This window comes from Lissotriton helveticus, chromosome 9, assembly GCF_964261635.1.
Source record: "Lissotriton helveticus chromosome 9, aLisHel1.1, whole genome shotgun sequence".
NCBI lineage: Eukaryota > Metazoa > Chordata > Amphibia > Caudata > Salamandridae > Lissotriton > Lissotriton helveticus.
In genome coordinates, this window is record NC_136070.1 from 460013117 (window position 1) to 460041055 (window position 27939).

Below are 27939 nucleotides of genomic sequence, written 5' to 3' on the forward strand. Positions count from 1 at the left end.
GGTTTTTGTATTGTTTGATTTGTAATTATGTTGTGCTGGGTGGGGGCGGGGTTTGTGACGTGTTAGGGGCGGGCCTGACGTTTGGGGTTGTAAGAGAACATCTTATTTAGTGAGGACTAGTTTTGTGAGGCGGTTGCCAGGTTTGTATTGTTGTAAATATGCACCTGTTTCAATAAAAGCGGCCTTTTGCACACTCTCAATTTGGTCTGGTGTCTGCTCACCCCCCCTCACCCCTCCCTCCCAACGCTGCTTTCGTGGACTTGTAGTTCCGTGGACATTGTTATAAGTGTCGTGTAATTAATGATGGGCATTGGGCACAACACAGTGACGACAAGGGCGCAGCTACGAATGTCCTATCGGCCTTTGACAATCCCATTTAGCCCATTTCCCAATGTTCTACTTGCAAGACTAGCATATAAATACACACAGAAGCTCGTTTTAGTTGCGTTCAAAAATGCTTCATGTTTGTGTGAAAAATGCACCAACAACTTTAGCGTGAATTCCAGTCAAGCGTGCAATAAATGTCAGCACATCTGAAAAAGTCCATAAAACCCTAGGTCCATTTCACCTATTTGTAGCAACTGCTCTTTTGAGTCAATTTTTACAGTGTGCAAAGCAAAACTGCTTATCCCAAAATACAACACCTTATGATTCAAAGACCAGGACTGACGCTGCGGCACGACAGTCCCGGCCTCTACGTGAGATTGCTTCTTCCAAACCAGCGGTTTGCTGTGCATGCTATAACTTGTAGTCTTGTTTATGCCGTTATAAAGCAGGGTTACAAATCCCAGAATGCAGGGTCGTAACACAGGCCCCTGCGTTGCAGGGTGGCCTCTGCGCTGGCCTTTGCGCTCCCCTCTGCGGCCGCGCAGCCAGCAAGCACCACACATTCATTTGGGATGTGAGGTGTTACCGTAGTTTGCATTAGGCTCCCCGACCCTGCATCTCGCTGTGGCCTCTTTTGTAAATTAAATGGTGCGTCGTGCGTGGCGCGCAGACGTGACCTCTGCGTGGTCTTTCCTTTCTGAGGGTGGAGCTAACCAGTGTCAAGCGCATGGCAGAAGTATTAAAAGTGCGCGGAGGAGGTGAGGCATCCTGGAGAGGATTTAAGGGACTGTGCGGCCGCCGGAAATAATTTAATTTTGCTTTATCCTGTCTCCAATTCGCGCCTGCCACTGTTGCTGCAGGCCGGGCATCAGGTGGGTGTTGGTGGAGGAGCCCCGAGGGGTGGGGCATCATGGGGTCAGGATTAAAACGTCATTTAGGCACCGCTGCAGCCTCTGTGTTCCTACCTTCGGCTCTGTAGCACACACAGAGAGGAGGCACTGCTTGACTGACAGTGTGTGCTTCGAGGTTTCGTTGGGGAACAGACGTTCACATTTGTAGTAAGTGAGGCGAGTTTTGTGCATGTGTGTGGTTGCAGCTGCGGGTGGTGGGCATTTGGACTCGGTTTTGGGGACCAGCATTTTCCTCACGTAACAGTAGTCCTGAGGGTATTCTCCAGATTGCAGGCAGGCCACACGTTGGCTGGCAATGTGTCTTTTGGTCAGCCAGCTCGGCAACACTAGACATCAGTGTGTTGTTGCAGTTGGGGCCTCACATATCCTGTTGGGGCCGGGTCCCAGACGTGGAAGAGAGGCCAGGCCTGGAGTGATGCTAAGTTACCCCATATGTCCCTACATTTTAGTGCGAGTTCTCTGAGCCTTTCTACCCTGTTTCTGCAATAAGTTCCAGTGGCAGCCTGCCCGTGTATTTATGATCCTGTGGCTATCTAAATGCTTCTATGTTCTGTGTCTATCTAAATGTTTCTATGACTGTGTCACAGTGTCAGTCAATGCATGTCTTTATACCTTCCTGTCTCTCGATTGGAGTGTGCACAACTGCATCTATGTCCCATCTATGTCCCAGATTCAGCCAATCCCTTTCTTTCCACCGCCTGTCTCTCAGCTCGAGTGTGCACAAAAACGCTGCCTACGGCATTTCACAGAAGCCCCCATTGAAACGTCCCTGATGTACACCTCTAGTCGCAGTGCACTAATGCCTGCCAGACATTGCACCCCCTGCAACAGAGGGAAACAGGGGCGCACTGAGTGGCAAGTACAGAGTGTCTTGTTGCGCAAATGGTTGTAATTTGCTAGATTTATATTTTTCCCTTGTCTTCATTGATTTATTTTGCTTGCGAGAAAGTGTCGCTCATACTTGTTGAAATATCACTCATAATAGCACTGAAATTATGAAAATGTTACAAAAACCTTGGCAGCTATGCGTTATTTGTCATGCTCAGTGGGATCAAGAGAGAGTCTGTCAGTAAAGGGAGAAAGAATGAAGAGAATGATAGAAAAACAGTGATAAAAGGAAGATTGCATGAATGAAAACTTCAAGAGTAAGAAAGAGGAAGGTTTGGGTAGTGGAAGAAAGGCAACCTTCTGCCGAGTCCAGGGGCGCAGCTACCATCTGTGCAGGAGGTTCAGTGGCACCGGTACTTAGAACTCTGAGGGGCCCCTTGAGCTATGATAATTTCTGTTTTTGACTACCCAACAGCAATAAAAGGTGGCATTTTCCTAGCTTGCACCAAGGCCCGCCCATGACTTCCTTGCACGGCTGCTGGCTACGTCAGAGGCTGGCTCTTGAAAAAAATACTTTGTGCACTCCACTTTATCATTGTTATTATTATTATTCTAATATAAATAAAGCAGTGGCGAGTCCGTGGTAGACGAGGATTAAGGTGAATCAACACGCGCCCCCGGCCAATGAAACCTGGTGTTGACAAATGTAAAGGTTCTCCAAAAGGGGGAGGTCAAAGAAGCAGAACTAAGGACGCGTTGTTTTAAACTCAGCTTCTGAAAATGTTTGAGAGGAGCAGGGTAAAACAAAATAATGGAAATTAATACTTTCGACTCTTTTATTGTTCCTATTGTAGGCATGGAAGACAAAGGCAAATATTTCAAGAAACAAAACAAAAATAAATCTATTTACACTGTAATAGAGAGGGAATGTATTTTTTATTTTTATATCTGTCAATCTGTTCTACCAAGTAGGCCATTTAAGATGTGACACCCTCAGCCAGTTTTTTTTCCCAGCAACAAATAACTGCATTCTGGGGCTTAGGTTTTCTTTTACAAATATAAGCGAAGGCTTGAAAGTGCCAATATGCCAAACAGTGTTGTACAAAAAACCAGGACTGTCTAAAGATGTCGTACACAACAGAGGGTCCTTTGTGCCTATGCAGGTGTGTAACCATTCTTTTATTTGAATTGTTCATATTTGAATGTGTGCCCATGAATGTTTCATGTGTATATCTGTGCCTGTATAAAACACACCATATTAAACAAGATCTTCTGCCATGATTAGATTCCTGACCCTAAAAACAAATCACTGAAATTCATTAGAAAGCAAGACTGTCCTTTTTTTATATTCCAAAGTACTGGTTGTCATGCCAGAAGATAATCCAGCCCTGATATATATTTTTCTTTGTTTTGTAGTACTTGCGTTCCCTCATTTATAATTGAATAGTACTCCAAATCCCAGAACGGAAAGAAAAAAGGGAACAGATGAGTTGTTCATGCTTGACACTGTACATCTTCAGGCCTCTTTGAAGTTACACTCTAAACATCAGCTTTTACCCCCCCCCCCCCTTGGCACATCACCTGCTCTGTAATACGCACCTTGTCTGTACAACACACAGTGCCCTTCTGATGCACAGTACCAAGTTGCACACCACATTTCCAAGACCCAGTCCTCCAGTGAGACACATCATATAGTGTTCTCTTCAGACATGACAACCAGCGCTTCACTGAAGAGCATTACTCTGTGCTCCTCCAATGCACTTTACCCACAATGCCCCCCCGCAAATCACATTGTGCCTCTACCTCATTGTTAGACTTGGGCCTTAGGGCAGGTTCACCCCTAATCTTTTTGCCTTTATTTGTGACCCTGTGTAGTGATTTTTGGGTCTTGGCGCACTTTTTCCCTGTGTCCCAGAGTGAAAGTGCGTGCGTGTAGTATGGCTGGCCTGCCCTCCCATAGGAATGCATGGGGAATGTGTGTGCCCTGGTAGTTCCTGATGTGTGGGGAGTGCAGGCTCGAGTTTAGTATGTATGAACTCGTGAGAGCGAATGCTGCAAGATGGTGTCTGCGGCATGTATGTGTCTAGAAGGGAAGTGCTACTTCTGGACATTGATGTATGTGTGCAGCGAGGGTGCTGGAGGGTGATTGGCTGGAGCTGGCTGGCATGCCAGGCTCCAGGAAGTCTGGATGGGTCTGCCCGGTGGTGAGTGTGAGATCAGCATGAGTAATGTGTGGGAGGAGTGCACCTGGGTCCTGGATGGGCTGGGGTTTTCCCCACACAATGCTGGCTCCGCCCCCCTGTGGTTTGTCTAACGACCCAAGCCTCCCCAGTGAATGAAAGGGGTGGTTGGGCCATCAAGGGTACTCCCAAGCCAGCTGCCACTGGTTTCTCCCCCACCCTGCACCCATGAGACAAAGGGAATGTACTGTATAAGAAGGGGCTGTGTCCCCATACAATTGGTTCTCTGTTCTGCTTTGGACCTTGCCAGAGGGGGCTGCTGCTGCTGCTGGGGCCAAGAGGACCGCCACTTGGCTTGTCTCCCTGCCTGGAGACCCAGTGTGCTGGCTCTGGCCCTGCCCCTCTGCCTGCCTCCAGTCCCTGCTGGAGCTTTTGCTTTTTGCTTAGAGTGCCTGGAGGCGCTCTTATTTGATTTATAGCGCTAGGAGCGCTTTCCTGGTGCCCCAGCGCTCAATAGCGCTTTGCTTATATTTCTAGCGCTAGGAACGCTTTCTTTAGCCCCTAAGCGCTTGGGAGCGCTTTGTGTCCAGCCGGTGCCCACCCGGCATCTGCCCGCCTGATTTGGCCGATTTGCGGCGCATCGCGAGTGCCTACCTCGCTCCCTATTTAATTTCGAAACCGGAGCCCACCCGGCATTGCCCCATCCTTGGATGCTTCGTTCTTTTTCGAGGGAGCCCGCCTGCCTGCCTGGAACGGGCCGCCGCGCTGCCCGCGACGACCCGGAAGTGCTTGGACCGGCAACCAATCGCTGCGCGGCCCGGGAGAGGCAAACCGGAAGTCCCGGAGCCGAGCAGCGAGGAGGAGGGCTGCCGGCCGTGTCCCCGAGGCGCCTGACGAGTGAAGAGGAGAGCCGGCAGTGTTCCTGCCCCCGCAGCACCAGCGAGGTACCGGTGAGTGCGGGGACAGGGTCCTTTGTTCTTCGAGCGGCCCCGATTGGCAGTGGGCCGCTCCAACGCTGCTGCATTTCTTTGTGGAGCCCCGAGGCTCCTGGGGGCAAGTGGTGTTCTGAGCCCAGCAAGGCTCCAACGACCGGCCTGATTGTCTTTGAGCCCTGAGAGGCTCCTTGGCCACATTTATTCTTTGAGCCCACGAGGCTCCTGCCCACATTGAGTTAGAGCCCTGAGAGAGGCTCTGGGGCAATTCCTTATTTTGAGAGCGCTGAAGCTCTATATTGCCTAATTTGTCCACGAGCCCTGAGAGGCTCTTGGGGGGCCCAGTTCGTTGGTTGTAGCCCCGAGGCTCCCACGCTGTGTCTCCCCACCATTGTTCTTGAGCCCACGTGGCTCCAACGTTTGCCTACTTGCTATTTACAACTGTCCAGCACTTAGTGGACAAGTTGCTACGTTTAGGCTTTTGTGTTCTGTGCTACCTGCGCAGACCCCCTGACACTGAGACTCAGGGCATTCCGCCCCTTTCGAGGCCAGTTGGCCTGAGGGACATTTTGAGTGTTGTGCTACGTGCACCCTGCGCATTGTAATTTATTGCTGATGATTCTTGCGCAACTGTTCTAACCTGCACCTCTGAATGTGTTTTATGCCTCATGTGCAATTGTTTATGTCCCATTACCTTTTCTAAAAGTGACCTGATTAGGTATTTCATGGTTTATCCCCTTTGCTAAAAGTGACCTGCTTAGAGGATTGTTGATGTCCACTTACCTTTGCTAAATGTGACCTGCTTAGGTATTTTATGTTTAGGTTTCCTTCCCTTTGCTAAGAGTGAATTGCTTAGGTGTTGGTATTCCTTCCTTAGGTCCTGATGATAAGGTCCTAGTTCCCTGCGTGATTTTCCTACAGTGTTTTAGGGTTGCGTAGGAGGTATTACTCTTTTCCAGTGATTACTGGATGTGTGTTGCATTTACAATTTTGGTGCTAATCATTCCAATGTTAATGTCCTAAGTGTGTACCTACAAGTATTTTCTAACAAGTGCCTACCCCTGACAGTGGTCCATGTGGCCCTGTCCTGTACATAATTCCCTTGTAAATTCTGCCCGTGCCTCTGGCACACTGTAAAGTTGTGTGTTATCTAATGTGTTTTTTTTCTATAATACAAAGGCTATTTTTGATATAACCTTGTGTGGAGTTTCCTTTGTGGTGGGCCTTTGGTTGTTGTCGCTGGGGTGCGCGCGCAAACGCTTTACACATCGCCTCTGAGATTAGCCTTGCTGCTCGCGCCACGTTACCTAGAGGGTGAGCGGGGGTTATCTTGGTGTGTGACTCCCTTGCCCTGACCTTGGAAATGGTGGTCTCTGACTGACCTTGGCGCAAGCCTTGGCCAGCCAGAGGTCCCGTTTCTAACATTGGTGGCTAGCGGTGCGGATTGGACTTGCGTTTGCGTTGTACCACAGTGGCGACAGGCCACACTTCAAAACTCTGCAATTTTAGATAACCACATTTTGGGGATTATTGTTTTTTAGGGAAGTTCAGTTTTGCTTCTCCTGAAAGGTGTCATTTGTATTTTGTCCAGTACCTTGTTCCCCGCCCTGCTCCCAGAGTTTGGTACCTGTGTCGCTAGTGGTCAGGTTGAGATAATCAGGGGTGGTAGAAACTGCCTTACCAGTCCGAGGGGAGGGTTGTGTGTGAATGAGTGTGTTACGCTGGACAGTGGAGTGCAAGTTCTGAGATAGGAATCTTGCTGAATTTTGTTGATTGTATACTCCTGTTTAGCTCAGACCCCCAGGTTCCCTGTGTGATCTCGTCTCTAGAACGTCTGCCAAAATGGAGCCTGTTTTTGATCTCAGTGATCTAGTTTGGTACAGTATGCAGGAGTTGGAAAGGTTCTGTAGAGAGAGAGACATAGGGGTGGATGAGTCATACTGAGAACCAACTTAGGAACCACCTGGTCCAATGGTATAAGGATCAAAGGGATCTTGAGCACAGTGAGAGAGATAGGGCCCGGGCCTCACGCCAGGACGGTGGTGAGTCTGAGGGGAGCCCTGAAGATTCTGATGAAGAAGATGATGACAGTGGGAGGGTACCAGCAGATAGTGAGGACCCCATAGGTAGGGAGTCCCTTGCTGGGCCCAGTGTCAGTACCAGCGCCCCATCCCTTGTCCTGTCCCCAGAAGAGTGGGAAGATGGGGAGAAAGAAAGGGAGCATCAGTTAGCGATGGAACAGCTCATGTTAGAGCATACCCAGGCTATGGCGCAGCTAGAGATCGAAAGACTCTTAGCGCGGGAAAGGATAGAGGTGGAGAGAAGGGCCATCATCCGTGAGAGAGCAGCCCTAGAGGATAGACTCTTCCCTGCGCACAGTTGTAATTGTCTGGATTCCCCAGGGAGGGTGAAGTCCAGTGGTGGCAGCGATTTAAGTGTCAGTGTAGACAGTCCCACTCCGAGTTCCCCGAGTATGGTACCTGTTTCCCCAGAGGAGGAGAATAGGTTGAGGTTCAGGAACCTTAGGAAACTGTCTCACCAGTCTTGGGAAGAGTTTGTGGATGAATGTCAAGATGCACTGTCTGATTGGCTAGAGGTTCACATGGGAACTGAGTTTACCAAGCTATTTGATCTGGTTCTAAGAGAGCAGGTGCTCAATAGTAGTTTGCCAGGGTTGCGCCAACACCTGTTGGAATATGGGTTGACTGATCCAGACACCCTCGCAGAGGAAGCAGAACGCTGGGACGGTGCGAGAGGTTCTTTAGAGTCACTAGTGAGTGATTCCAACAATAGTGGGTCAGGTGTCTTCCAGCCCAGTGTGGTGGAGGAGGGTGAGAGTAGCCCAGCTAGGTCCTTGGTTAGTGAGAAGGGTGTAGGGGCTGACTGCCTGTCTCAGTGGAGCGGGAGTGAGTGTGTGACCGAGAGTCCCCAGACGCCCGAAGCCCTGTCACAGAGCCTGGATGGTTTCTTTAGGGAACACCAGGAAGGGAACCTAGACTTGCCTGTTAGTTCACTTGAGGGAGATCTCCTAGTGGGTAGAGAACCTGGAGCATCTGTAAGCGGAGCTTCCATGGTTATAGAGTCTGGCAGTACTGCTCCAGTAGGGAGAGTACAGGAGTCCAGCGTGAGGGGTGATTGGGGGAGTTCCCCAGTGGAAGAACCAGTGGGTCAGGGACTACCCAGTGGGGCTAGGATCCCGTGTAGTGACCATGGTGACACCACTTCTGTGCTGGGGGATCTTTGCGCACTGTCAGGTGGACAGGAGGCGGGAGATCTGCGCCAGACAGACAGTCACACAACATATGTGTCATTTGCTAGCCTCAGGGGGATGGTGTGTGAATCCCCAGAAGTCCTGGAGTGCCAGGCAGTGATTCCACCAAAGGTTCTAGACCGGAGGTTGGAGGTCCAGGTTCCGGATTCGCCTGACCTGAAGGGTGGGAATACTGTAAACAGTGTCCTAACCAGTTCTTTCTCCAGAGGTACCGCCCCGGTTGGGAGGGAGCAGGACTCTTGAAGGGGGTGCAGAGGGTGGGAAAGCCCACCTCTGACCCCGGTACCACCTGAGGGGTTAAACCCTAGGTTGGGAGAGTGGTGTTTAGAGGGTACCCCTCGCAGGAGGAGGAGGAACCCTAGGAGAAGAGGTAAGGGGAGGAGAGCCTTCCCTGAGACTCCTGGTCCACCTAAGGTGGTAGACCCTAGGCTGGAGAAGCAGTGGAAGTCTAGCCCTGTCTTGCAGACAGGAAGAGTGGAGCATGGCTATTATGTGCCAGGGGTTACTACCCCCCACTTTGTGAGTAGGCAGGATCCAGTGGTACCTGGATGGCCTAGGGCCTGGTCCTCGCCGAGGGCAGCTGGAGAGTACCAGTGGGGTAGCCCAGTTAGTCCCTACAGTAGTTTTAGAAGGAACCCTAGGGGTTCACCGTGGTGTAAAACAGAAGGGTGTCCCTGCAGTTGTGGGCCCGCGTCCTTGTTTTATCGCCCCAAGCAGGGAAGCCCATCACGGTGGTGATCGGTCTGCCCTGCGTTTTGGCTGGAAGGGGGTCGTGTTAGACTTGGGCCTTAGGGCAGGTTCACCCCTAATCTTTTTGCCTTTATTTGTGACCCTGTGTAGTGATTTTTGGGTCTTGGCGCACTTTTTCCCTGTGTCCCAGAGTGAAAGTGCGTGCGTGTAGTATGGCTGGCCTGCCCTCCCATAGGAATGCATGGGGAATGTGTGTGCCCTGGTAGTTCCTGATGTGTGGGGAGTGCAGGCTCGAGTTTAGTATGTATGAACTCGTGAGAGCGAATGCTGCAAGAGGGTGTCTGCGGCATGTATGTGTCTAGAAGGGAAGTGCTACTTCTGGACATTGATGTATGTGTGCAGCGAGGGTGCTGGAGGGTGATTGGCTGGAGCTGGCTGGCATGCCAGGCTCCAGGAAGTCTGGATGGGTCTGCCCGGTGGTGAGTGTGAGATCAGCATGAGTAATGTGTGGGAGGAGTGCACCTGGGTCCTGGATGGGCTGGGGTTTTCCCCACACAATGCTGGCTCCGCCCCCCTGTGGTTTGTCTAACGACCCAAGCCTCCCCAGTGAATGAAAGGGGTGGTTGGGCCATCAAGGGTACTCCCAAGCCAGCTGCAACTGGTTTCTCCCCCACCCTGCACCCATGAGACAAAGGGAATGTACTGTATAAGAAGGGGCTGTGTCCCCATACAATTGGTTCTCTGTTCTGCTTTGGACCTTGCCAGAGGGGGCTGCTGCTGCTGCTGGGGCCAAGAGGACCGCCACTTGGCTTGTCTCCCTGCCTGGAGACCCAGTGTGCTGGCTCTAGCCCTGCCCCTCTGCCTGCCTCCAGTCCCTGCTGGAGCTTTTGCTTTTTGCTTAGAGTGCCTGGAGGCGCTCTTTTTTGATTTATAGCGCTAGGAGCGCTTTCCTGGTGCCCCAGCTCTCAATAGCGCTTTGCTTATATTTCTAGCGCTAGGAGCGCTTTCTTTAGCCCCTAAGCGCTTGGGAGCGCTTTGTGTCCAGCCGGTGCCCACCCGGCATCTGCCCGCCTGATTTGGCCGATTTGCGGCGCATCGCGAGTGCCTACCTCGCTCCCTATTTAATTTCGAAACCGGAGCCCACCCGGCATTGCCCCATCCTTGGATGCTTCGTTCTTTTTCGAGGGAGCCCGCCTGCCTGCCTGGAACGGGCCGCCGCGCTGCCCGCGACGACCCGGAAGTGCTTGGACCGGCAACCAATCGCTGCGCGGCCCGGGAGAGGCGAACCGGAAGTCCCGCCCCCCGTAGCCGAGCAGCGAGGAGGAGGGCTGCCGGCCGTGTCCCCGAGGCGCCTGACGAGTGAAGAGGAGAGCCGGCAGTGTTCCTGCCCCCGCAGCACCAGCGAGGTACCGGTGAGTGCGGGGACAGGGTCCTTTGTTCTTCGAGCGGCCCCGATTGGCAGCGGGCCGCTCCAACGCTGCTGCATTTCTTTGTGGAGCCCCGAGGCTCCTGGGGGCAAGTGGTGTTCTGAGCCCAGCGAGGCTCCAACGACCGGCCTGATTGTCTTTGAGCCCTGAGAGGCTCCTTGGCCACATTTATTCTTTGAGCCCACGAGGCTCCTGCCCACATTGAGTTAGAGCCCTGAGAGAGGCTCTGGGGCAATTCCTTATTTTGAGAGCGCTGAAGCTCTATATTGCCTAATTTGTCCACGAGCCCTGAGAGGCTCTTGGGGGGCCCAGTTCGTTGGTTGTAGCCCCGAGGCTCCCACGCTGTCTCCCCACCATTGTTCTTGAGCCCACGTGGCTCCAACGTTTGCCTACTTGCTATTTACAACTGTCCAGCACTTAGTGGACAAGTTGCTACGTTTAGGCTTTTGTGTTCTGTGCTACCTGCGCAGACCCCCTGACACTGAGACTCAGGGCATTCCGCCCCTTTCGAGGCCAGTTGGCCTGAGGGACATTTTGAGTGTTGTGCTACGTGCACCCTGCGCATTGTAATTTATTGCTGATGATTCTTGCGCAACTGTTCTAACCTGCACCTCTGAATGTGTTTTATGCCTCATGTGCAATTGTTTATGTCCCATTACCTTTTCTAAAAGTGACCTGATTAGGTATTTCATGGTTTATCCCCTTTGCTAAAAGTGACCTGCTTAGAGGATTGTTGATGTCCACTTACCTTTGCTGAATGTGACCTGCTTAGGTATTTTATGTTTAGGTTTCCTTCCCTTTGCTAAGAGTGAATTGCTTAGGTGTTGGTATTCCTTCCTTAGGTCCTGATGATAAGGTCCTAGTTCCCTGCTTGATTTTCCTACAGTGTTTTAGGGTTGCGTAGGAGGTATTACTCTTTTCCAGTGATTACTGGATGTGTGTTGCATTTACAATTTTGGTGCTAATCATTCCAATGTTTATGTCCTAAGTGTGTACCTACAAGTATTTTCTAACAAGTGCCTACCCCTGACAGTGGTCCATGTGGCCCTGTCCTGTACATAATTCCCTTGTAAATTCTGCCCGTGCCTCTGGCACACTGTAAAGTTGTGTGTTATCTAATGTGTTTTTTTTCTATAATACAAAGGCTATTTTTGATATAACCTTGTGTGGAGTTTCCTTTGTGGTGGGCCTTTGGTTGTTGTCGCTGGGGTGCGCGCGCAAACGCTTTACACATCGCCTCTGAGATTAGCCTTGCTGCTCGCGCCACGTTACCTAGAGGGTGAGCGGGGGTTATCTTGGTGTGTGACTCCCTTGCCCTGACCTTGGAAATGGTGGTCTCTGACTGACCTTGGCGCAAGCCTTGGCCAGCCAGAGGTCCCGTTTCTAACACTCATAATATCCTACATTTGCCTCCAGCTCATTCTTGATGTTAAAGATAACATCACAAATAAAATAATTGATAATATCGCAGGTGACATCACATATCACATTACTGTGACTGCATTTCATGAAAAGGAATATAAAGTAGTGTTACCCAAAAAAAATGCCAGCAATGTGGTGTTTAACCTCATCACTGCGGCGCGAATTCCGCCGCAGTGCTGACATTCCAATCGTGGGCGTGGTCATGACGGCTCCCGGCCGTCATCAGCACACGCCCACCGTGACTCATGACGGCCGGGAGCCGTCATGCGCATCGAAGAGGTTAATACCTTCCATGCTCCCGTTGGCCGACGGGAGCACTCCCTCCCTGGTGGTGCGAACGACCGTTGGCTGACGCAGCCCCGCCCACCCTTTAGAATGCCCGCACCGCGACGGAATTGCCACCGTGGTTAAGGCGTTAAAGAGCCTGGAAAGACCTCGTATTGACACTAAATAGGGTTATAAATAAAAGTGTATGTATTCATTTGTAATGTAACTTTTCTGTTATCAGTCATGGATCATTCAGGCAGCCCTGGAACACAATTAAAAGTGATTTCTATTTATATTTGCTGTTCAAAGTAAGCACAGATAAGTGCTAAAAATCCGGCTTTAGGTTACTGCTTATTTTTGTCCTGTCTGGGACATCAAAATAATGAGCTGGCAACTCGTATCATGAGACTGGAAGCACATTATTTATTTCTTACACCCTCAATCCCTATTGATGCCCTAATAGCAATCAAGAGTTGGACTTAGATCTGAAACCCTACACCGCCGTCAATAAGATGCTGAGTTACTATAGTGTCTGGGAATGCACCTTGTATTCAGACAACTCAAACCACAATCTTGCCCTTCACTTTTACGCCCACCCCGTACTCACAGCAATCACAATGCACTCACACTGATCACCATTCACCAGCCCACCCTGCACTCACAATGATCACTCTGCACTCACAATGCACTTGCGCTGTTCAACCCATACCTCACCCTGCAGACATGAGCACACTACTCACCCTTCACTGACCTGTCACCCTCACTGCTCAATTTGCAATCTCACTCAAACAAGCACATCACTGACCATGCATTAGTTTGTCCCACTCTGCACTTGCATCCGAACCCAAATTCATATGGTCATCTCACTCACCCTGCAGTCACTCAGCTTACTCTACTCTCACACTGTCAATTCTGCCACTGTGCACTCACATGGGCACTCCTGCCACCCACAAAGCGCAGAGGGTTAATGTACCTGCTACACAGAACGTGTACCATGCAGATCACAGAACTGAGTGGGAGTATACTATGAGTAGCGCTATAAAAAAAATGAAATGTTTGTCAGAAAGGTGCAATAGAGAGATGAGGTGCATGGTTGGTGAGTGGTAGTGAGGGAATTCATGGAGAAGGAGGAAATGGGGGAGGGGGCACCAGAAAAGACTGTTGCACCGTGTGCGACCAGTGCCAGGGCCAGCCCTGGCTGGGAGTGGTAGCCACCCCCCTGAACTTCAGATCTAGTTGCACCCCTGCTTTCAATACCCCAGTCAACTCGGGACTTTCGTTCTCAATTCTCTGATTTGTTATCTGAGGCTTAGGTCGGTGATGGCCGCTGGGGAAGCAAGGGGCAAAGCCAATCCGTGAAGGGACACAGGTGTGCCACCCCCAGTGCCACACCCGGTTGATCTCCATAGTATAGATATGTGTCCATCTCTGGCAAATGCATGGTACTTCTCGCGTTTTGATCCATGAGTGATAACTCACGGAGTTGAATATGGACTTTGAATTTTTTTTAAGCATACTGCTAAGCTAATACAGCATTGTTATGTTATGTTAATTGAGGCTTATTGAGCGCACTAACACCCGAAGGTTTCTTGGCGCTAACTGGAAAAACATGTGAATGAGCAGAAAAGAATTTATTCAGGAAGGGTAAACAGAAAAGTCTTAAGGAGTTTCCTAAACTGAAAAAGGGAGTTGCTAGATTTAATAGTCAGAGGAAGGGAGTTCCAGAGCCTGGGGGCAAGGAAAGCAAAACGACGGCCTTCAAATTTATGAAGTTTAAATTTGGGGATGACAACCAAGTGATGGGAAGCTGAGCGAAGGGAGCGGGCAGGTTGGTACAGGGTAATCCGGGATTTCAAAAAAGCAGGGCAAGGACAGTGAAGGGATTTGAATGCCAGGCAGCCCATCTTGAAGGCCGCTCTCTCCTTCACTGGCAACCAATGGAGCCTGCGAAGCAGGGGCCTTGCCGATTGCCACTTAGGGATCTTGAATATGAGGCGGGCTGCCTGGTTTTGGACCACCTGAAGACGGTGTAAGAGGAAGCGTGGGAGTGCATGATAAAGGGAATTAGAAAAATCCAGGCGCGATATGACAAGGGACAAGATGACCTGACACAGGGCCGCGTGTGGAAGTAGGTGCCTGATCTTCCGGATTTTTCGGAGTTGAAACATACACGAAGAAATCGTGGCACCCACTTGGGCCTTAAGTGACAGTTCGGCATCGATTGTCACCCCCAGACTCCTGACGGACTTGAGGGGTGTCGGGGGGGAACCCAAGTCAGGAGGCCAAAACTGCGGGCCCCAAAAAGCGGCACTGGCACCAGGAAGGAGTAGCTAAGTCTTTCCAGGATTGAGTTTCAATTGATTCTCATTCATCCATTGATGGATATGGATCATAGCGGCGTGGAAGTTGTTAGTTGCCTGAAGAGAATCAAGTGGAAAGACGAGCTGCAAGTCGTCAGCGTAATTGAAGACGCTGACGTCCCAGTTGTGAAGGGAGGAAATTAAAGGACGCAAATAAAGATTAAACAATAACGGGGAGAGTGAAGAACCCTGAGGAACACCGCAAGTGATGGGGGATTTGGTTGCAGTGAAGGGGCCAAGGCGCACGGCTTGTGATCTTCCCGTCAGGAATGACTCCACCCACTTGAGAGCCATGCCCCGGATGCCAGCTTGTTCGACACGGTGGAGAAGGATGTCATGATCCACCGTGTCGAACGCGGCAGACAAGTCCAAGAGAACCAGAGCCTGCGGTCTCTTGGCATCTGCGTTCTCTCTCAAGGTATCCATGACTGCCAGGATGACTGCTTCCGTGGAATGGGCCGGCCTGAAGCCGGCCTGATTGGGCTCAAGGAAGCCCGAGCTCTCGATGAAAGTGGAGAGACATCCGGTGACATGGGCCTCAAGGAGTTTTGACAAGTAGGGCAGTAACGATATTGGGCGGTAGTTGGAGAGTTCGGCCGCATCAGCCCCTGGCTTCTTCAGAAGAGGCAAGAGAATAGCCTCCTTGAAGGTTCCAGGGACTGTGCCAGAAGTGAGCGAGGCATTCAGAAAGGGAAGTACACACTCCGGCAATTTTAAGCAAACCTCACGCAGTACCGCGGGAGGACAATGATCCTCCGGCGAGCCCGATTTTACACGATTGGCTAGCTTCGCCAGGGAGGGGGGATCCAGAATGGGAATTGAAGTGAAAGAGGATAGATTACCCGGGGGGGTGTCCAGGGATAGTGACGGCCGAGGAGTAAAGATGATAGAATTTTTTATTTTAATGATTTTTTCAGAAAAAAAGAGGTTGAGAGCATCACAGGTCTCTTTAGAAGGGGTTTGAGCTGGAAGAGTCCTATCATCCGTGGTCAGTTCGTTCATAATCCTGAACACCTCACGAGATTTGTTGGTAGCAGTGAGGATTCTGTCGGAAATATGCTCCGATTTGGCTGATAAAATAGCCAATTTATATTCCCTCCGAGCAGTAACAAACAACTGTCTGGAAGACAAGGAATAATCCCGTCTCCAGATACGTTCCCATTGGCGTACCTCAAGTTTCATTAGCTTGAGGTTGGCCGAGAACCATCGGTTGGCATTAGGATGTCTGGTACAGGGGAATTTGACTACAGGGGCAAATAGGTCACTAGCCACTTTCAACCAGCTGCAGATGTTAGAGTCGAGCCTATTGATATCCTCACAAGGGAGGATATCAACCATGTTGAAAATAACGAGTTACTCGAAAATGTATTTTTTGATGACAAGTGTGTATAATGTGAGGGCACTCCTCCCAGTATTGCTGGTAATTGTTCACCGAATGTGCTATATTCATCTACATTTTTGAAGATCAGGGATTCATCTTCACAATAACCTCTCTGTGGAAAAAAGGATGTGTCCATCCCTCTGCATAACCAACCCCTTAATATAGTGTGCATTATTCCCTTCTAAAATTCTATTGCATTCATCAGCAAAAGAGAAAGGAAGGTGGTTGTAATCTTAGTTTTTCCTTTAACAACTAACCACGTTACCATCTCCAACTTTACTCTGAACATCCTAAAAGACTTCAATATAGACTTGCTCAGACGGAGAGCTGGTATATAGGAATGGAGAATATTGGAAAAAATGTGTGCACATATTTTAAAAACAGGCTTACAACTAGCTACTATTTGTTTGAAGTCATGTGCCGCTTGAGCAGATTTAGATGCTTCTTACTAAAATGTACATGCCTTTGCTTTTCCAAGTTGCGAACCAACGTGAGGGGCTGCAAGACATCTTTTCAAATTAGGTACGTGGGTTTTGGTGCCCCTTTGCCTGCAGGATTGTCTCTGGCCATTTACATTCCCACCATTTCGTGATGGGCTGCTATGTTCTCTCGCATGTCCTTTCATGCATAGCAAATTCTCAGCTCCTGTTCCATGCCAGGGCCCTGGCCTGATTCAAAGTGCTCTGCCATGTATCATGTTTGTTGGGCCATATCCTTGGGATTGCCTCTTGCCAAGACCTCCTTTACTTTCCCAAGGTCACATTTGCTGCCTCTTAAAGTGCCATTATTAGATGGGAGATTATTGCATCCATTAAAGGCATCCGGAGACTTTTTAAGGCATGGGAAAAGTGGGCTCTGGCACCTTTATGCACAAATAAAAGGGGCATCCTTTGACTGGATGTGTTTGATGTCTATGCTGCTAAATTATTATTGCTTTACCAGGCACTTTGAAATATGTATGCCTTCCTGCACAAACAGAAGGGTAATTAGTTTGACTAAATTGGTTTGATTAATGTATGCTGCTTCCTGAACTTGTTATTATTTTACCGGACACTTTGAAATATGTGCACCTTCGTGCACAAACCAAAAGGGCATTGGTTGACTAAAGTGGTTTGATTTTTGAATGCTGCTGCCTGCTGTACTTGTTACTGTTTTGCCAGTCACTTTGAAATATTTGATCCTTAAAAAAGGGAATTGGTAGTTATTTTTTACCAGTTGCTTTGAAATATATGTGCCTTTATGCACACACCAAATGGGGAATAGTTTGACTAAGCTGGCTTCATTTTTGTATACGGCTGGACTAGTTTTTATCATGTTCTTTGAAAGTATTTTCACCATGATATAAGAAAGTTGGATTGTTTTACAAAACATGATTGATTTTTGGATATTGCTGGACTGGTGATTGCTTTATTATGCACTCGGGAAGTATTTGCACATTTATTTTGCTTTACCAACTACAGTTTGTATATATTCTATTATTGGGTACTTGCTGATATGTTTGTTTAAATTCTACATGCGGTGTTATTTATGGTGTTGCTTGCACTTCTCTATAATATGTGTGCCTTCAATCTTGTATTTAGCATGGTTTACACCACAGAAATGATACATTCAGACAAACATCTGCATCAATGTTCTGAAGCATCCAAAAAGTTTTCATCCTCTGCCTCGTTTGCCTGCCTCTTTTGTACTGCTTACTAATAACGGTAGATATTGAAACTGCTTCCTCAGGTCGTTATCATGCACAACCCTTGACAGTCGCAAGTGTGCGACATGCCGATAATTCACCAGTCTATTTCCCTTGAATTTCACAGGATACTGAGTTACATCTTCTGTACTTCTCGTGTATATTGTCAGTTGAGTTTTTATGGAACTGCAGATTTGGGTTTGTCATTCAAACCTTTGCTAATCTAGTTTCAATATCAGTTACTTTCAGCAAAATGGTTCCAGAAGAGTTATCATTAACTCAAGCTTTCCCCAAAAATTCCCATCTAGTACACCATCGGCAGGCTTAGCCGTCTCATTCTGTTTCGTAGTTATCAGTGGGCCCTTCTCCAAATCTGTGGCTGATTTCCCTCTTCTCCTGTTTATATTCTGGACTGGTTTACTCTGTTTTGGGATATTTTTGCCTTTCTTTTTCTTTGAGAGTTCTACAGTAGTATCTGGCCTACACTTTGCCTTTTGTCCTCTAGTGACGATTTTAGACCCACCAGGGGCTCCTCCAGGTTCAAAGGGAGGGGAAGAAGCAATTCAGGTTCAAAGGGAGGGGAAGAAGCAATTTCTGTTATTTGGTCAATTACAACTTGTGGTGAAGTGCTAATCAGTACGAGGGATGGCTCATTACTGGGTGCCCTCACTTGGATCGTGAATACAGGCGTTTGAGAGAGACTGATCTGTGAGGGAACGGGCTCTAGAGACCATCTTCGTTAGGTTAGTTTAATTTCATTTGAGGACTGATTCTGCCCTCAGGAGGAAAGCGTCTAAAGTCCCTACAACACCTCGATATTTACGCTTGTTCAAACTTAAGCAGAGCCTACCCCAAAAAAAATCTGTAAAATGAAAATAAGTAGTACAATAACAGTTTCAAGATCAAGTTGTAAGGGAGATGGCCCAGCCCAGCCTATTACTGTCTCAGACGGGCCCGCCCTTGGCCCCGGCTTTGTCTGGGCACGACCCACGCCTGTCCCGCGCCGCGGGGGTCGAGACAGTGCTTTATAGCGCGATGATCACGCCTCCCCCAGCGGCAGCTGTTGTCAATAAGGGCACTGTGGTGCACCCTGGGACTCCGAGTCCCACCAGGGTGTCGCAGTAATGTCCGGGGGTTAAGATTCACTCAAAAACAGCAAGGGCATGCACGTTAGACTGAAGCCCAACCGGGCGAAGATGAATGCTGGCAGAATCACCGTCACCATCAGCGTGTCACCGTTTCGAGTCAATTCGAGACTTGTATATCTGTACCATTGTTTTTTAGTTTATCTGTTTAGTTTCTCATTCATGTACTCTGAAGCCCTTTTGTAATGCAACTGGGTCAATTGTAAAGCACTCGGACACCTTCGAGGTAAAGTTTCCGCTATATAAAAATGCAAAACTAAAAGAAAGAAAGAAAAGAAGTAGACCGAGAAGATGGTAGAGGGGAACTTGGTTTGATTCATCCATTTGCAATACTGGTGCGGCTCCAGAGTTCAGGAAGGCTTTTTAGTGGCATTTCAGTTTTACTAGAAAGACTATAGCAAAGTGAATGTCCTCTGCCTTAACAAGCTATTTCTAGAGGCTTCTCTAAAATCTGGCACTGCAGGATATATATATTTTTGGGGTAAAGGGCTGTCTGCTACACTTGTGCCATGACAGTGAATTTCAACCTTTACATGATTTCCGCTCATAGTGCTAAGTATGCTGGAGATTGTAGTTTCTGTTTTCCTGTTGGACTTTTTTCAAGTAACCACCAGCTACTTAGTGCTGTAGACTAAAACACTAAGGGGAAGCTTTACCAAATCTCCACACAACGCAGCACAGCCCCCCCCCCGTGAGGCTGCGCTGCATTGCATTGTGTGACAGGGAGGGAGCAGGAGAGGCAGATTTCCAAAGATCTGTCTCTCTCCTCCCCTTTCCCTTGCACCAGCGCTGATTACAGCTTCTGACCGCCACGCACAGACCTTAGCGCCATAACGCTAGGGTGTGTATGCGAGTCTAGTATATGTTTTGTACAGGAATGGTTCCTTTCCTGTACAAAATACTATGCCTAGACACGGGGAAAAGCTTTTCCCACTTGGTATGCGTGCTGCACAGTGCAGCACACATGCAAAATTGGAAAAGGAAAGCGAAATTAAAGCATTTCTCCTTCCTTGCTCCTAGTTTAAAGCGTGCAGTTTCCTCACGATATACCCAATCTACTGTATTTAGTAAATTGGGTTTAGCTTGAGAAACCTTGGGTGGTTGCATAGGAACGCCCATACACCATCCTTGGTACGCCCACTTGGCGCTGCTTTGCATTATTTTTATGTTAATTTCAGCACTAAACTAGTTTAGCGCTGGAAAGTACATTTGGAAAAAAAGATTTTGTCGTTTTGCATCACTTTTGTGATGCAAACACAGCACAAATCATTAGTAAATCTACCCTTGGCAGCACATGCATATCTACTCCAGGAACATTATTACTCAAGACCGACACAGATTAATGTGTTCGTTCATAACAAGCAACAGCAAAACAGCGAGCTTCTTTCTGCCCACAGGAGGCACGTTTATTGACTTACCCCTATTCTTTCAAACACTGATTTGAGACAGCAGCTAAAAAAAGTATGCAGTTGAGAGGACAGATTTTACAGAGATTTATTTGTTACAAAATGGGTTCCAAAGTAGAATGAGAGCTGTGCAATCTGCAAAGGTATCCTGTTCACTTATTTTACACTAACCCATAAAACACCGTTTAGGCAAGCTCTCCAACCAACTATGTAACTATACTCCTACCTGAAACCTAAAATATTTTAAAAATCCAGAATATAAACCCATTTTTGAAATCGAATTCCTCAAAAACGACATCCTGAATTTACACCAAACCAAAGTACTCCTCTGAGGTTAGATCTAGTTTCGTACCAAGTTTGGTTTTATTTCGGTCAGTGGGTTTCACTGTAGTGGAAAGAATTATTATTTTTGTGGCTGTTAAAATGAGAACCATTAATTTCTCTACAAACCCTTTATTCCCTACTTCCAACTCTTGAAGACTGATCTCCTCAAAACTTGACTTTGCCAACACGTACTCTGTCTCAGAATTTGATTGAAAAGCTTGTTTGCAGTTTCATTGAAAGTGCCCAAAGTTACAGGAAGCAAAACAAGCATTTTTGCAATGCAATCGGTCTCGCCTTTGGGACCTTATATGTATTTAGCAATGTAGCACATTAGCCTCGGTGCTGAAACTTCTACTGTTCTTCAACATGGAGGGAAAGTAAGCTCCAAACTGCGTGACATGCCAGATATGGGAACACATGGAGAGAAATATTGCCTTTCAGCGTGAAATATTATAGTCCAGAGTTCTGTTTTTAATATAAAATCAAGGCCTTTGGTGGTCATATCACTGAAAGTACAAGATTTGAAAAAAATACTGTCTACGGTCAGGGATGTGGAATTCCTATAGCCCGACGCCCAGGACATATTGTTTGGAGTCAAGGGCAACAAGTTTTCATGTGTATTTTGTCCTTGGGACAAGCAGGCCCACCCTTGCAGCGCAAACCCTTTAGCTGCCAGTTTGCAGTACCATATTATGGATCAGGGAAGGGCACAGTCTGCATGTACGGTAATCTTTTTGTTGATGTTTATGCTGTTCAAACTTGTATTTATGGTTCATTCATTGAAAACCTTTATTATTAGGGTGAGCTTTCAAAGTAAATCTTGTAAGCACTAACTGCACTACTGACAGTGCTCCCAGTATAAAAACGTGCACACACGTTTTTAAGGTTTAGCAATATTAGGCTATGTATAATCCTCCCAGGATACTCTCTGATTTGATGCAAATATTTGAAGATGCTTGAAAGCAAGATTGACGATACTTTGATTTCAAAATAAAATGTTCATTTAAAAAAATGAAAGCAGGAAAAAAACATTTTGCTAAACTACTGTAACATGTCTGGTACCATTTCTTTGCAGCATCATTTAGTAACATGTTTTTGATGCATGCTAGTATTTCCCAAAAATATTCATAATGGAGAATCAGTGTAACCAGTTCCAATAAGATTATGGGAAACACAAATAAACAAGCATTGGCAAAGCCAGTAGGTCTGAAATTGGTGGGCATCTTTTTAGTTTTGTCAATGTGCGACTTGTTTTGACATGGTTTTTGTAAACCTTTATTGGTGTGGGAGCTGCCCGGCCCTCACCTTTATAACAAACATTGGCAAAAGCAAAACATATGTTTAATCTCAAAACGCACACACTGCCACAGTAGTTACTCTCACTGAACAAAATTACTTTGTGTGCCGATATGCTCCATCTGAAAAAGCAGAATGCTGTCACTCACAGTGAAGCCAGCCAAAACAGGGAGAGAGACAGACTTTTAATAAACGCAAAAGGTCATGGTCAACACCAGACCAAATTAGGGGCCCAATTATTAAGAAAGTCTCAAAAGGGCACCCATGGTATATGTCCTTCTGTTAAGTGCAGCTATATGGCTTTCGTGAATTCCCAAAAATTTACAGAAGTAGATAAAGAAATAGTACTCCTAGAAAATATTTGTGAACTGCATTTTAGCATGAGCAAATATGCATGTGTAGATTTGCTCATGTGAAAATCTAAGTGTTTGAAGTTCACTTTCCCTCCAACCACTTTTTCCCAACTCTGGAAGAAGGTTTACATCTGTCATTGTCAGGAGTAAATTTCCAACATTTGCCAGTATGGGAAAAGATTAGAGAGGAGTTGTTGAAAACCCTTAAAACATGCACGTTAGTAGGTTTGCACAGACTCAAAATGGCTTTCTAACCCTGGAACTATTGCTTACCACTACCTTCAGCCCCAGTATGTAGATCTGCGGAAACGTGGCAACATAAGGGGACTGCAAGTATTCAAACACTACTATGGTAGGAGCCCTGGCATAATCAAGAGAGACTATATCAGAGCTCTTATATAATGCCATAATTTGTCGCTGCACTACATGGAACCAAAGGGACATGTGGATTTTGTTACAGGACAAGTAGATTTATGAAGCAACCTGCCCCATGGACAATTGGATATTTTATTAAATTCCACACCCCTGCACTACGGGTGCTCGTGGAAGACCATTTCTATGGACTGGAATCTATAGAATGCTAAAGTGATTCTGGTATTTTACTGACCTCTGCTGGTTGTTTTCTATCAAGACAGTTAAATAGAGGCAGTTGAACAGAATAAAAGGCCCTAAGCGGAAGCATACAAGTCCTAGGACTGATCTCCAGAGTCAAAAAAATCATTTGACTAAGAGTCACAGATACGGTCTTGAAAAAGATGGTGCAATAATTATTTCCATCGAAACGCGTCAACGCTCCATGACACAATCCGTTATAAGGATTGAACCACAGATTACTAATCAGTTCTGGAGTATCTGGTTCTAGTGCTTTTTATTGTCCTACTACGGATGTGTGTTTTGTTTTTGACAAAGTGTATTGTTTTTTATGTGTACTCTCTCTGTTAGATTGTAATGTTTGGTCTTTTTATTGTCTTAGCTTTATGCATTGATTATAGTCTTTAGGTTGGTCATACTACATAAGAACATTACTAACAACGTGTGGATTTTAAAAAAAAATCTTCACAATGTGTTATGACAAAGTTTCTTAAAGTTTAGGTTGTTTAACTTCAGAAGTAATGTGTATCTTCTCTTGCATATCTTTTTGGTATAATTATCAATAAATAGATATATTTTTACAATTTTGTATTGTGACCTTGGGCTTATGGTGTATGTAAAGTGGTTTAGAGATTGTGTGGTTATGACTAATACCAGTTGATGTGGCCAGTCGTATTAGTTTTTCTTAGAGTGTAGTCCAACGGAAACTGTTTTATTGATATGATCTCCAGAGCCCACAAAGTACATACTCGTATAACTATATACTAAAGTATATATGAGGTCTTGAATGCTCGACCTAAAAAAGAGAGCTTTTCAATAGAAGTTCAGATCAAACTGCAGTCACTATCAGCAACTTAGTATTGTGTAGTTATAGGTAGGTCTGAGTTTCCAGGAAGAGCATTTTGTTTGTCAAGAGGGGATCAGAAAAATGGGTGGATGGGGGACCAAAATATGTTTTTACCATTCAATTTCTCACAGGAATTTTAAGAAGCATGAACAAAAAATGGCTGAACAGAATGACGCCAAATTTGTGGAAAGCTAGATCTTTAGTCACAAATTGCGCTTTTTGAGATTTGGAGAAAATCTGTTTAGCCGTTTTTAAAGAAATTAAGGTTACAATGTTAGTGGTATAACTAGATGTTTGGTAACACAGGACTACAGCATTACCCTAAATTTGAAAAATTACCTGATTGGTTGGGAGGACTTTTTCTAATCTGTCTGCCACTTGGGTACTGTGGAACTGACCTGGTCTCACAGTACCGATTAATCTTATTGGCTGGCCACCACATAAATAGAAATATGTTGGCCTGCATTATAGGACACTGGGACTATGTCCCTGTGTCCTGAAGTAAAAAAGAAAAAGCCATAAATGTGCAATGTAGGGATACCCTGACCCCTGGTGTGTGTGTGTGTGTGTGTGTGTGTTTGTGTGTGTGTGTAGAAGGAGGGTCGCAGAGGCACACACCTGGGGACAAAGAAAAAAAATATATTCATGATGCAGTATTCCTGCTGGACCCAGAGTGGCCACGTGAGTTTCTGCGGGACCTAGCCCGTACCGTCTCGTCTGTGTGGCCTGTTGGAGTACCATGAAAAAAATGAGGGGTAAGTGTACTGTAAGGTTTGCATGACCATGGGCGGTAACCAGCAATGGGGCATTGCGTGCAGGACCTGGCGGCATGCCAGACCCTGCAGCCAACTACACTCTGCACACAGCTGAAGGCTGTAAGCGGCAGGGGTTGGCCTCCAGCAGAGGGTTGAATGCTGGGCATGAACACAAGCCTGGCCATTCAACCAACCTCCTTCTTCTGTGCATGGCCAAACAGTATTCTCAATGAGGGATTTGGGTGAATATGATAAAAAAAATAAAGTGAAATTCACTGAAAAAATCAAAGGTTAAAGTGACATTCTAGGTAAGCTTTTTTTATATTATAAAATCTATTGTTTGAAAACAAAAAAATACTGATTAACCAGTTAGTTTACTATGCCCCCACCTTGCATTGCTTATGACTTCACTTAGTGCATCACTCATGACATAGTAAATGACATCACTGATGGCAGGTCAAATGTATGGGGTGAATGGGCATCAGAAGGGCTTTGCACAACCACTTTCATCTGTAGTCAGTGTGTCTGTGCAGGGAGGAACTAAGCAGAACTAACACACATTTCATTAATAGCTCTCAAATAACTCATTTTGGTTATACTTCAATTTTATTGCCATGCACCACCTTCCTTTCCAATTATTCCCATTATCAACCCACATATCCATCCCAAATTGCCATGAACCCACCTCCATGCATTCCCACCAACTCCAATAACTGTCTCAACTTACCAGCCTTCACCAAACCACCATAGGGCCTGGTCCATAGCTCCACTTTCTTTTGTTTAGTGATTTTCCTAGTGTCACATAAACACCCTGTAAAGTCAGTTCCAACAATGCTTGTCATCTGATGTCCTGTGTTAAAGTCAGTACCTTTAAGTTAACCTTCCACCCCTCTTCGCATCTTGGCAAATATGGAGTTTTATAAGGTTGACATGCTAATTTTGATGTAATTCGAGCCTTTTGAGGTAAGTTGTACTTTCTCTTGCACCATGCAGGATAGTGCCTCTTTTGACATGGTTAGCCCCCACTTTTTGCTTGATGCCTCATGTGGTTTCGATCTGTAAGTGCACTGGGTCCCTGCTAACCAGGTTCTCGGTGCCAGATATCTTTCCAAAACTGTACCCCAATTGGCACAACTTCAGCCACCCCTGTAAGTCCCTAGTGAATGGTACCACTGGAACCTATGGCATGGGCACAAAAGAGGGTCCACAGGGGAAGCAGCACAAATTGTGCCTCCCTGGATATCACTCACCAAATCCATGCAAACTGCCACTGCAGGCTATGTGTCTTGGTGCAGAGAAAACCCAGTCTACATGGTACACAGCTGTGTGTGCCATGCCCTCATACACTGCATGAGGTATAGGTAAGTCACCCCTATTGCAGGCCTTGCAGTCCTAAGGCAGGGTGCACTATACCCGATGTGTGGACATATCTGCATGAACAGACCTGACTCTACGATATTTGAGCCTTTCTTAGAATTGGTAAGTGCACAGGGAGTCCATAATGAGTACATTGGCTGGGAACTTGTCAAGATTAATTTCCTAGCTCCACGATGGCTTCATTTACCCTAAATTGTTTGGTACCAAACATCTTGTCTTAATAAATCCTCACTGATGCCAGTGAGGGATTTATTATTAAATGCACACTGAAGAACTTTTAAAGGTTCCCATATAAACCTACCAAGCACTGGTGTAGTTTCTGAATATCCATAGGTAGCCTGCCACCACCAGTCATGTTTCTGACCTCATGGAGTGAGAGCCCATGCCCTCAGAGGCTAGAAACAAAGCCTGCTCTGGGGGGAGGTGCTTCAAAACTCCTTCAGGCCAGATTGACCTTCCAGAGGGGGAAGCTTCAAAGGCATTGCTACCTTTTGAAGTTCAGCCCAGGATTCCCCAGATAGTGGGGAATGCCAGCCCTCCCTGTCCTGCTTCACGTTTAGTGGGAGGACAGGCAGGAAAGTTGTCACTTAGAGGGTGTAGAAACCCTAAAGGTAGGTAGCCCACTGGCTCCCACCTGTCACTCCCTTTAATGCCCCTAAATCTAGTATTTAGGTTGCATCCTTAGACCTGAAACTGAGATTCAACCGACAAGAAGAAAAGCACAAAGAAGACCTGCTGCCCGAGAACTGAAGCCCTGCTGCAGAAGAAATTATTCCAAAACCCTGCCTGCTGCTTTTAGGAGTTGGCAATCTCAGTGTGCTATGTCATCCTGAACCTGTGAAGACTCCAAGAACCCCTGAGTCCCTCCAGCCTTTGAAAAATCACCAAGAACCTCACTAGGAGTGAAGCTATCACTCCCCTGCCCACAGTAGGCACCGATTGTGCTGAGTCTGTTTTGTTGATATGCTGTTCTTCGACGACTTTGATGCAGCACCTGCACCAAAAGAGGGTCAGATCTGTCTCCCCACTAAGTTTGGAGACACCAGAACCTACCGGGGGCTGCACCGTACCAATACCCGGGATGCCGTACCCCCTGCAGCAAACAGTGAGACAAAGAGTCCATTCCGGGCTCCAACTATTCCAGGGGCAAGCACGCGTTGAGGAATGCCAAGACACCTTGGACCCGCATCCTGAGTGCCCCAGCTGTCCTGAAATTGCCTCTCCAAGTTGCCGGCTCCTAACCGCGAGGACTTCATGACGCACAACGCCCGGCTGACACATCTGCTGTGCACCCAGCCCCAACGGCCTCTAACTGTGGTCCTGCGGCCCTAGCGACCTCCCTCCAGTGGGACCCACCGAAATTACCTCCAAGCCCTCCAGTGCAGTGTCTTTCCAGGTGGCTATCTTCGTCGTAGCTCACCAGCTACTAATATCTCCTGCACCAGGCTCGCAGCCGAATCCGGGACGCTCCCGATCTCCTGGTACTGCTCGAACCTGGTCCAGCTATCGGCCTAAAGGGAGAAAGGGGACTTATTGAAAATATTGCCTGATTTAAATGCATTTTTCTGCTCTTCCCTATTGACTTCAATGGTGCGTAATTACGAACAAAAGTAATATATTTTCCGAACTCTTAAAAATCATAACTCTGAAAGTCCTTACTGTATATCAAAGTTCTTGGTTTAAAAAAAATACATTGGCCTCAGATTTATTCTTGAGTGTGTGTGTCTCATTTATTGCCTCAGTGAGTACAGCTAATGCTTAGCACTACCCTCTGAGAAGCTGAACTGCTCGCCCACACTACTACAAATAGAGCATTAGTATTATCTACTTTTGCCTCCGTAAACCAACAAGGGACTCACTGGACTCTCTGCACCGTGTCCTTTGTTTTAGTACACTATATAGAGTGCCAGCTTCCTACACATCCTCTCCTGTTTTAACTTTTGGTGGCAATCCTCGTACTATTTTGTTCACTCCCATCATTGCCCTATTATTAAAAATTATTCAATTTGTTAGGGCTTTGTAATTAGACCCATTTCATTCCAGTCTTAAAGGTGTCCTATCCAATGTTCAACAAGCACACTTGATTTTAGTGTTACTCTCCTTCAGCTATATATAGGCCACTTAAAAAAATGTAATGGCTATGCTTTTTAAAACAAAATATGAAT

General features: G+C 46.9%; 1 protein-coding gene across 2 annotated transcripts in view; it reads left to right on the forward strand.

The window, feature by feature from the left end:
- Nucleotides 1-1073: 1073 nt before the first annotated feature.
- Nucleotides 1074-27939, forward strand: part of LOC144781424 (inverted formin-2-like) — a 273145-nt gene continuing 246279 nt past the window's right edge. For both annotated transcript variants that reach the window (XM_078660274.1, XM_078660275.1), the window contains exon 1: nucleotides 1074-1199. The gene's annotated coding sequence lies outside the window, so the exon portion shown is untranslated. The remainder of the gene's footprint in view (nucleotides 1200-27939) is intronic.